This window comes from Falco peregrinus, chromosome 3 (genome assembly GCF_023634155.1).
Source record: "Falco peregrinus isolate bFalPer1 chromosome 3, bFalPer1.pri, whole genome shotgun sequence".
NCBI classification, from domain to species: Eukaryota; Metazoa; Chordata; class Aves; order Falconiformes; family Falconidae; genus Falco; species Falco peregrinus.
Genome location: NC_073723.1, coordinates 39157182 through 39165952, shown reverse-complemented (window position 1 = coordinate 39165952; position 8771 = coordinate 39157182). Strand labels below are relative to the sequence as shown.

Sequence of the window (8771 nt, the reverse complement as noted above, 5' to 3'; positions counted from 1 at the left end):
AGGCCTTTTGAAATTCCTCAGATTTTAGTTCTGATCCAGTCTGGAGTTAGGAGCTAGCTGGTGCCTGTAGTGGTCCTTCCAGTCAGTTCTGAAAAAACAGGCTACTTCCTTGTAGCATATGAAATATTATTTGCTGGTGCTGAAGAAATAAAGACCCAAGTGAACAAAAATAAACACTTTTTACACCCACGGCCAACTCATGCTTTGCCCAGAGAACAGCTTAGGTCTCGTTGGTGTGGGTTGCCCTATGCTGACAGTGTTGATGCCAGCACGCTCCAGAATGGGCCACCCACGGTGCATAAGGAACAAATTGTACTGGTGCTCAGCCACACACAGCTGTAGCAGAGCAGGCATGCCTAGTGCCCACCCTCTTGCGTGTGCCATTAAAAAGGAGCTATACACCTTGCACACCTATAGACACTGTCTAGATTTTTTTATCAGTGAAGGCTTTCTGCCCTTTCTGCTGATACTGGTGCTTCTCCTTAGCAAACGGTGGCAGAGAGACACGTCTTATCCAGATGAATGGTTCCAGGTGAGTGCAGTTTGAAGGAGAAATTGTGCCTTTAAGGATCTACTGCTCCTATAGACCTTCAGTTCATGGTCCTTTGCCTCAGGTTCCTCTGAGTTTTGGAGTCATGAATCAGATGACTGTCCTTGTAGCGGGGGCATTTAGGGTAAAGGAAGCTATTACCTGGTGAGGGGACTATTAAGTCCTGCATATCCGGAATAGTTGTAGTTGGCAGCCATTACCCCCTTCAAAGTCTTCTGCTGCAATCTGTTGCATTTTTCTCACAAGCTCACAAAAGATAGAGGTGCTTGTTCTGTGGAGTGTGACAATACCAGGCTCCCAGTCAGCTGTTAATCTGAGATAGATCCACTGTAAGTCTGGTTATAGAGATATGCAATGCTGTGTTGCAGATCTGCTGCTGCCTCCCTTTACTGGTTATGTCCTCAGAGTTGTCTTTAAATGCACAGGGGGCCATGGACATTATAGCTATTTATGAAACCTGTCACGTGGTCTTCACAATTACATCATTTGTAGCAGATGGCTGTTATGTATTTGCCAATAGGTGGTGTGGCTGTTGGTGTGGCTCTTGGTGCAGGCTGTGCAGGGTGCATGGCACAGAGCACCACTTGCCCAGACAGCACAGCCCAGGACCTCAGACTGTCAGCTTGGTCCTGCACTCCAGCAGGGCTGTGGTGGTGGGATGGCAGCCCTGCAGAGAACCCAGGGCTGCAGGCAGCCCCATAACTGAGTGGGTGCCAACACTGAGGTCATGTGAGCATCACCGCTACTTCACTAGCAAAATCTGTATTGGGAAGCTGCCAAACTTCATTCTGGACTTTTTGCAGTATGCCTGGCTGCTCTTGTGTCTAGCAGACCTGTTGTCTGCATCAGAACTAATACATGAAGATATATCTATATCTCTCTCTCTATATGATTGTACAGTGCCACCTGCACATCCAGGTTACCTGTAGCTCAACAAGTAGCAAATGGGCCTTTGTAGCCAGTGTCAGCTACCTGCAAGCACCACGTGTACTGTATCAACAAGGTCTCCTATTAAATTCTTCTCACATCTAGACAAAGCAGAAGCAAGAATACCTATCCCAAGCTCTCTTCTTACATTCTCAAAAGATACAATATACCCCTCAAAATAATACTTGAGGCCACCAATAAACATCTCACCTGTTAAGCACAGGCAGTAACTCAGTAAAGCTCCCTGGCCTGAAAAGGGGAAGTGAATCAGGTGTCCTGTATCCAGTTGCATCCTTTGGCAAGGCTGAAGTGATTTGGGCTGTTACAATCCTCAGATTATGGTCACTGAAGGCAATTGTGTCTGTTGTGTCTTGTGCATGGCTTTGGGGTAATTTATCCCTGGCAGTTATTGTTTATAAAGCTGGAGCTGCCATATTTGGCAAGATGCTGGTGTAGGTATTCATATGAAAGACTGCCTACTGCAACATGCAGTGCCTCAGATCCTCTGAAATTTTAGCATATATAGGTTTTCAGAGTCAAGAAAATGGCTTAAGTAGTCTCTATCAAACTGTGCTTTTGCTGCAGGTAGCAAAATGAAACCTGATAATTCGGGTTTTTTTCAACTAAATTCTACATATGCTTTTCCACTGAATATTTCTAATATTTTTTTTTTCTTTTTAATGCACATGATGTTTATATGCAACTTCTGACTCCAGAAGTGCAATGAACCATTAGCAGTCTGGTGATGTATTAGTAACATCTGTTTCTTAAGATTACTCCCTCCTAAAATTAGTATATTAACTACCTCCCTGTAGGAAAAAACTCTAACCTAAACCAGAACCAAACTAATATTAAAATATCCAATCAGTTACTTTCTTATGAATGCCACGTAAACTGAGACTATGTATGAATACAAACAAATCTAAATCAAAGATATTAATTTAACACTAAAGTCCTATGCTAAATATAAATTTCACAAATGTTACCATATACCTGTCTTGCAGATAGAGAAGAGAGTGTCAGAAAAATATGTTTGAGAATGAATTTATATATGAATATATGAAATGTATTTTCAGATGAAAAATGACATAAATGGAGACATCTAACTCAATTTAACTGACTTTTGTTATTTATAAATTTTGCATCTATTTTTAATTAATTCTAACCATATATATCTTCTTTGCAAGAACTTATTTCCCAAAAATTCCTAGGGAAAGCAAAGTTATTTGTGTAAGCTCTCTAATTTGTGGACAAATTTTACAGATATTAGTATAATCTTATTAATAAATTTTAAACTAAATATATTCTAATTGTGTTTATAATAGCATATGATACTTTCTTTTGTATTCAGCCCCCCCATAGTCATCTTTTTATGTGAGAATATAATATCGATGAACAGGTAGTTCGAATAAGACAATATGTAAGAATAAAACACATTCTATTTTTAAAATTTCTTAAAAAGCATTGGATTTGTATTTTTATTGCTAAAAGTTACATGATAGAATCTTTTAAAGGAATCCTGAAGAATTCCATCATTCCTCATTCCATCTTTATGCAGCTATGAAGAACATGAGAGAATTTTTCACAGTGCAGAAATGTATCTGCCTTCCCACTATGTTTCTCAAGTTCTTAAAAAATTAAACCCCAAAGCGTATTCTCTAAAATCAAAGAGAGATTTAAGTAACCAAACCATAGTTACTGGAATTAGAATCCTGATTCACATCAGAAAATAGTCTGGGATCTTTCATTGACGTATTTAGGGTTAAATTGGTAATTCAAAGTACTGTGTGCCTAGACACTCAGAAATTTGGGTACATTCTGACTTCTGGGGCTTTATCTTTGTTGCTTTGTAACTCATAATAGTAAGAAAAGATTCAATCAAATTGACATAGGAAAAATAAAGTGTGAAAATCACTCATGCTAAGATTTTACAGTTTTCTTCAAGAAAGGATTTCATACTCTAGTGTACAAATATCCAGAGTATCACTTTCTAATGCAATGTATCATCATATAACTTCAGGTAAAATAAACCCTGAATTGAAAATAAAATATGGATTCTAAAGAAATGCTATAGGTATGTTTTTCTTCTTTTTTTACAGTTGTACAGAATTAGCTTGGAAAGTAGTTTTACATTTATTCACTTTTGGTATCGTTTTTAATTTGCATCTTGCTGCTTGATGACTGCACTTGATGGGTACAGTATGACAACAGGTAATAGATACAATAACAGTAAAACAGTGATCATTACTGCTGGGACTAGAAACCCCCATCACTGCTTTTTTTAGCTTTCCTCAGCTGGAAAGTTTTGACATCTGCTGGTTTGGGACATAGCTGAACAGCTGTCAGCAGTGGGGTAGCTGCTTTCAGCAGCAGTTGGCGGGATGGCAGGGTGCCAGCTTGTACCATCTGTGCGCCTGACATTTCATTCTAATTAACAGTAGGGTTAATTGTTCTGGCAGGCTCAAATGTAGTGTCTAACATTACCCAAGGGAAACATGTACAAGTGCAGGAGTGGCAGGGAGCTGGGGACAGCGTTGCTAACAAACCTATTGAGGGAGAATGGTTAACAACTACTGATGATTTTACTAGCTGGCCACATGCAATAAGGCTGAGGTATTTTTTTATTCTGATGAATTATGCCAAGCCTGTAATGATGTAGAAGAAATCAAGCTTTGAAAGGCTGAGACTGCTGCCTTGGGGCAATTGAGAGGGAACAATTTGCATGTTATTACTGCATATTCATACCTAATTGTGTTAGGCTTTGCTAATAGAGCAGAATGACAGTATGAAAAATCGAGCAACTGCTTTATAGCCAACAAAGCTAGTGTTTTTTCCCTACACTATGAGTGCTGAATGATCATTTAGACATTTAGTTGTTCAATATGACAAGTCTACCATTTGTTAGCTTGACATATAGTAATTTATAAAGGAGTATTCTAATTTTACTTTTAGTTTATTCTCATTTTATACAGTATTCATGGAAGCAATTTGAATGGGGATATTCATAGCTATTGTGAGTAGCTGCGATTCAAATAAAAATTTTGTATGAAGTATTTCTATTGTTTTATGACGTATTAATTTTAATGTTTAAATAGCTTTTTCAGATGTTAATATAACATAAATGAGAAGTTGATGAGAAATCTCTATTATGATCATGTTGCTACATACTGATTTAGCTAATGTTTTTACATTCCCATCAAGACCCCTATTTCTAGAGTGTTGGGGTTGCAGGTTGGTTTAAGAAGTTGTCAAGAAATACCATACCTGGTCTATAGATTCTAGATCCAAAAATAGTGATACACTCAGTTTAGGCTGAGTTACAATCCAGCACGTAGATGTAAATATCTCAAAAGATCAAGCAGAATGCGTTTTTGTCATGTGTATTTATGCAACAGTACAAAAATAGACCTACCTCTTCAGGAAAATTGTGCCTCAGTTTCACTCTAAGTTATTGATGGTATACTCTTCCAAATTTATAAAATCTCATTTCTTATTCCCTTATTTCATACTGTTCCATAGGCATGACTAATACTCTACATTGCTGTAAATCACATACATTAAAATATTAACTGTCTCTGAAAAAAATTGAAATTAACTAGCTTAGTTTCTAAAAATACTGAGAAAAGTTGATAGTGATACCACACACGACACAAAAAAAAGGAGAGAAATAAGATTTTCAATAGCTACTAAGTGATTTTGGGATCTAAATTACTTGAACATGTAGCAGGCCTACATTGTACAGTGTGCTGATGGTAAACTTTTCTCAGAGGGAAGTGGCCTTAGTTCATTAGTGTATTGGTTAATCTCAGAAACAATAGATGAGATTCTCAAAACCTGGACACAGCAGAGCAGATCAAAAGAAACTGAGCAGGAGTTTCAGTTGTTGGTATGCTTTATGGTTGTAAAATTAAACTACATTTTTAGTATGCTGGGTGAAACTTGAGATTCAAAACTTCATTATATTATTTGTATATTTATTTATATATATATATGTGTGCACAAATGTATATATATAGTAAATATATATATATTTATATATAAAACAGATTTGACTGATGTATAAATATGTTTATACAAATGTAATGCTTTCTTCATGGAGGAGCATTGTACTGTGGGTAGTTTATACATGGTTTTGTATGTAGTCAGTAGAAACAGTTGTACTCCATCTACTTTGTTTATATGCAAAATATTTCCAACATATAATTAAATTATTTCGGTAATATTTCTTTTCATTACTAGTACTGATATGTTTTATGCAAGATATTTAAATATTTCAATCTGTTCAATTGAATACAGTTTTACAGTAGATTGCTATGTAATTGAAGTGTATGCAATATGTTTACATTCTAAAACTGTGGTTATTGGTCAGTATTTTTCATTTTTTACTTTAGATGTGGAACCTTACTGCTAAAACTACTTTCTATTTTTCTTTTTTTTTTTTTTCTCTCTTTTTTTTTTTTTTGTGAGGAGATTCTGATTTATAAAGAAATCAGATGTTGAGCCTCTGGTGTTACAATTGCAGCAATGGACAATGTGACTGCTACAGTAGGAATGACCTTAACACAAAGTTAACTCATGTGAAAAAGACATCTCACTGTATAGATTTATAGTTTTTACCTTTTAAATAAATCAAATTATCTTAATGCTTTATTTCCTTTCAAAACCAAAAAAGACTCAGCTGGTTATATTTACCTGGATATTACAAAGAATGTCACTGAATATATATGAACATCTTTAACAAATCAACATTCTGAAAATGCCTAGAGCTAATGTAATTTAGTATGCATGGAAGAAGATGCTAAATATATTGGCCTTCAGCAGAAAATAATAAAATGGTTTGATTAGGTTTAATTTAATTATTGTTGCAAGTGAAAATCCTCTATTCCTGCCTTCTCTGTCCTTCAAAGAATTCCTCATGGAAGAAAAGCAGTAAAAAATCCACTTACCATGTTGCAAAAAGGCATGTCAGTCAAGGCCATTATGAGGTCTTGTCCAGTCATTTCCTTGTCTTTTTTTTTTTTTTTTTTTTTAACTGTAACAGCTGAACTTCAGTTCTTTGCAATCTATACTCTCAATATATATCTAATCTGGTGCCTTCCTGACCTCCTGGTGGAAAACAAAAGTAGAAAATCTGCCAAGACTTTACAAGACTTAAAAGTTAAATTAACAAAATGCAATAAATACCATGTTGGTTAATGTTGCTTTTTCAGGACTCATCAGAGAAGATTCTTCTACACTGTGATTATTCTTGATTTGTAGTCTGGATGTATTTGACTCCTCCTTATTCCTTCCTGCAGGTAGGTGAGCTCTCCATTATACATTTCCTGTACTAAATTCCAAATATCAAAATCATAGGAATTTTTTGTCATCACTTTCTGTACAAAGCAAATATTTCTAGCCAATACTATTACTTCTTTTTCTCAGTATCTCTTAATATAATTTACCACAGTGTTAAATTACTAGGTAATCCATATGCTCCATCCTTTCTAAACAGGTTCTTGGAGCATTTTTTTCTTACTCCTTTCAGTAGGTTCCTTTGCTTTTCAAAGCATAGAAGTTAATATCTTTTTATCATTTATTCAGGCTTCTATCATATGCTATTGCCTGTCATGAAGAAGAGCCATGTCCGAATGCAAGTAATGCCACTTTTTTTTATAGGAACCATACAACCATTTTCAGAAAATATATTTTCTTTTTTTTTATTAGCACTTCACAGTTATAGAAAACATCTGAGGCATTATACTCAAGATTATTTTTTTGGTGGGTTTACATAGAGTGTTCTAAGTCTGTCTGAAAGGTGGAAAGAAGAATACATCAAGAGGACTGTGAAATCTAGTTAACCAGTACTTAGTAGCTATTACCAGCTGAATCTTGGTTTCTAAACTGCTTCCATTGGAAATTTCTTCCACCCTACTTTGCAGTGTATGTTCATATGCATTCCTATTCCTATGCAGTCCATTTATATGTCAGTTGTGGTGAGCAAGCAGCAGACAGAAGAATTACAAATCAGTGAAACATTGTTTACATATAGTGTTCATTCACCTATCCTTATCTTTCCTATCTTTTTCCTTTTTCTTTTCCTTTCTCCTACATACTGCCTTGAAAAATATATATTTCATGCTGTGCTGAATTCTAGATATTTCTGTGCTTATTTCTAGATACTAATTGACTTTGGAGACTTTTGGACTATGAAAGAAATGAACAAATTGTCTTTATACTTGTCTTGATTGACAACACTGGTTTTGAGGAATCTTTGCTGTTCTGATTAGTGGTGGGTGTAAAAGTAAAACTGTCTCTAAGAGATTCTGTTGTGCATGATGCTGGAGGGGGAACACAAGAAATACCATTACTGGTAATTTTTCTATCTCAAATTTTTCCTCATGCAGAAGAGCAGCTAAATCGTTTCATGCTGCCACATCAACAATACTGAAATATGGAAAAATCCTTGACTTTGTGGGTGAGGTTGATGCAATTTTGATGGATGTGAGTGCTTGGCATATTCATCTTTAATTACCATCTAGAATTGTTTCAGGGTTTCTTTTTTTTTTTTTGAAACAAGGAAGAGTAAAAACAAGCCTCAAGAAATAGTAAAAATTTGGTTTGGCTGAAGCTTACTGAAACAGAGTTATATTGATTTTGGCTACTTCTATTCCATATATTTAGTTATCTGAACATGTTTTTTGTTATTCAATATCAATAATTCTAGTATGTTATAGTTGGAAGGTATATTTCAAATTAATATTTCCCATACTAGAGAACTGTGGATTTTACTATAAATTGCAAGAATATGTATTATTAGCTTGATGCCAACTATATATTTTTGTTAATATTTGTAGTAAGTGTTCATACTGCAAGGAACTTGATACTAAACTGTGAATTCAAATCCTGTTGCTGACTTGCAGGGTTTTTCAAATTTTAATATCATGTAATTATACATTTGAGCTGCCATGTCAATGGACATGATTGAGAAAAAGGCTAGCTCCATTTTCTTCATTTTCTTTATTCCCCTCCATCAGATATTTATACATATCAATAGGATCCCCCTGAGCCTTCTCCCTGACAATGTCAGGGACTGGGTGGTCTCTGAGTAGTTGGTGTGTTCAACCTCTCCTCGTAGGAGAGATGCTCCAGTCCCTTATTCCTCTTTGTGGCTCTTTGTTGGTATCACTCCAGTATGTCCATGCCTCTCTTGTACTAGGGAGCATCATTTTCTCTGCTCGCTGTAGACAGGTGCCATTCCCCTCCTACCATATGTATATGAATCCCTACATCAGCTTAAACAGTTCCTGGAACT

The 8771-nt window shown here is 35.7% G+C and overlaps 1 long non-coding RNA gene across 1 annotated transcript in view; it reads left to right on the top strand.

Annotated features, from left to right (window-relative positions):
• Window positions 1-6684: 6684 nt before the first annotated feature.
• Window positions 6685-8771, top strand: part of LOC114013107 (uncharacterized) — a 41945-nt gene continuing 39858 nt past the window's right edge. The window contains exon 1 of the long non-coding RNA XR_003555965.2: window positions 6685-6774. This is a non-coding gene — a long non-coding RNA (uncharacterized LOC114013107). The remainder of the gene's footprint in view (window positions 6775-8771) is intronic.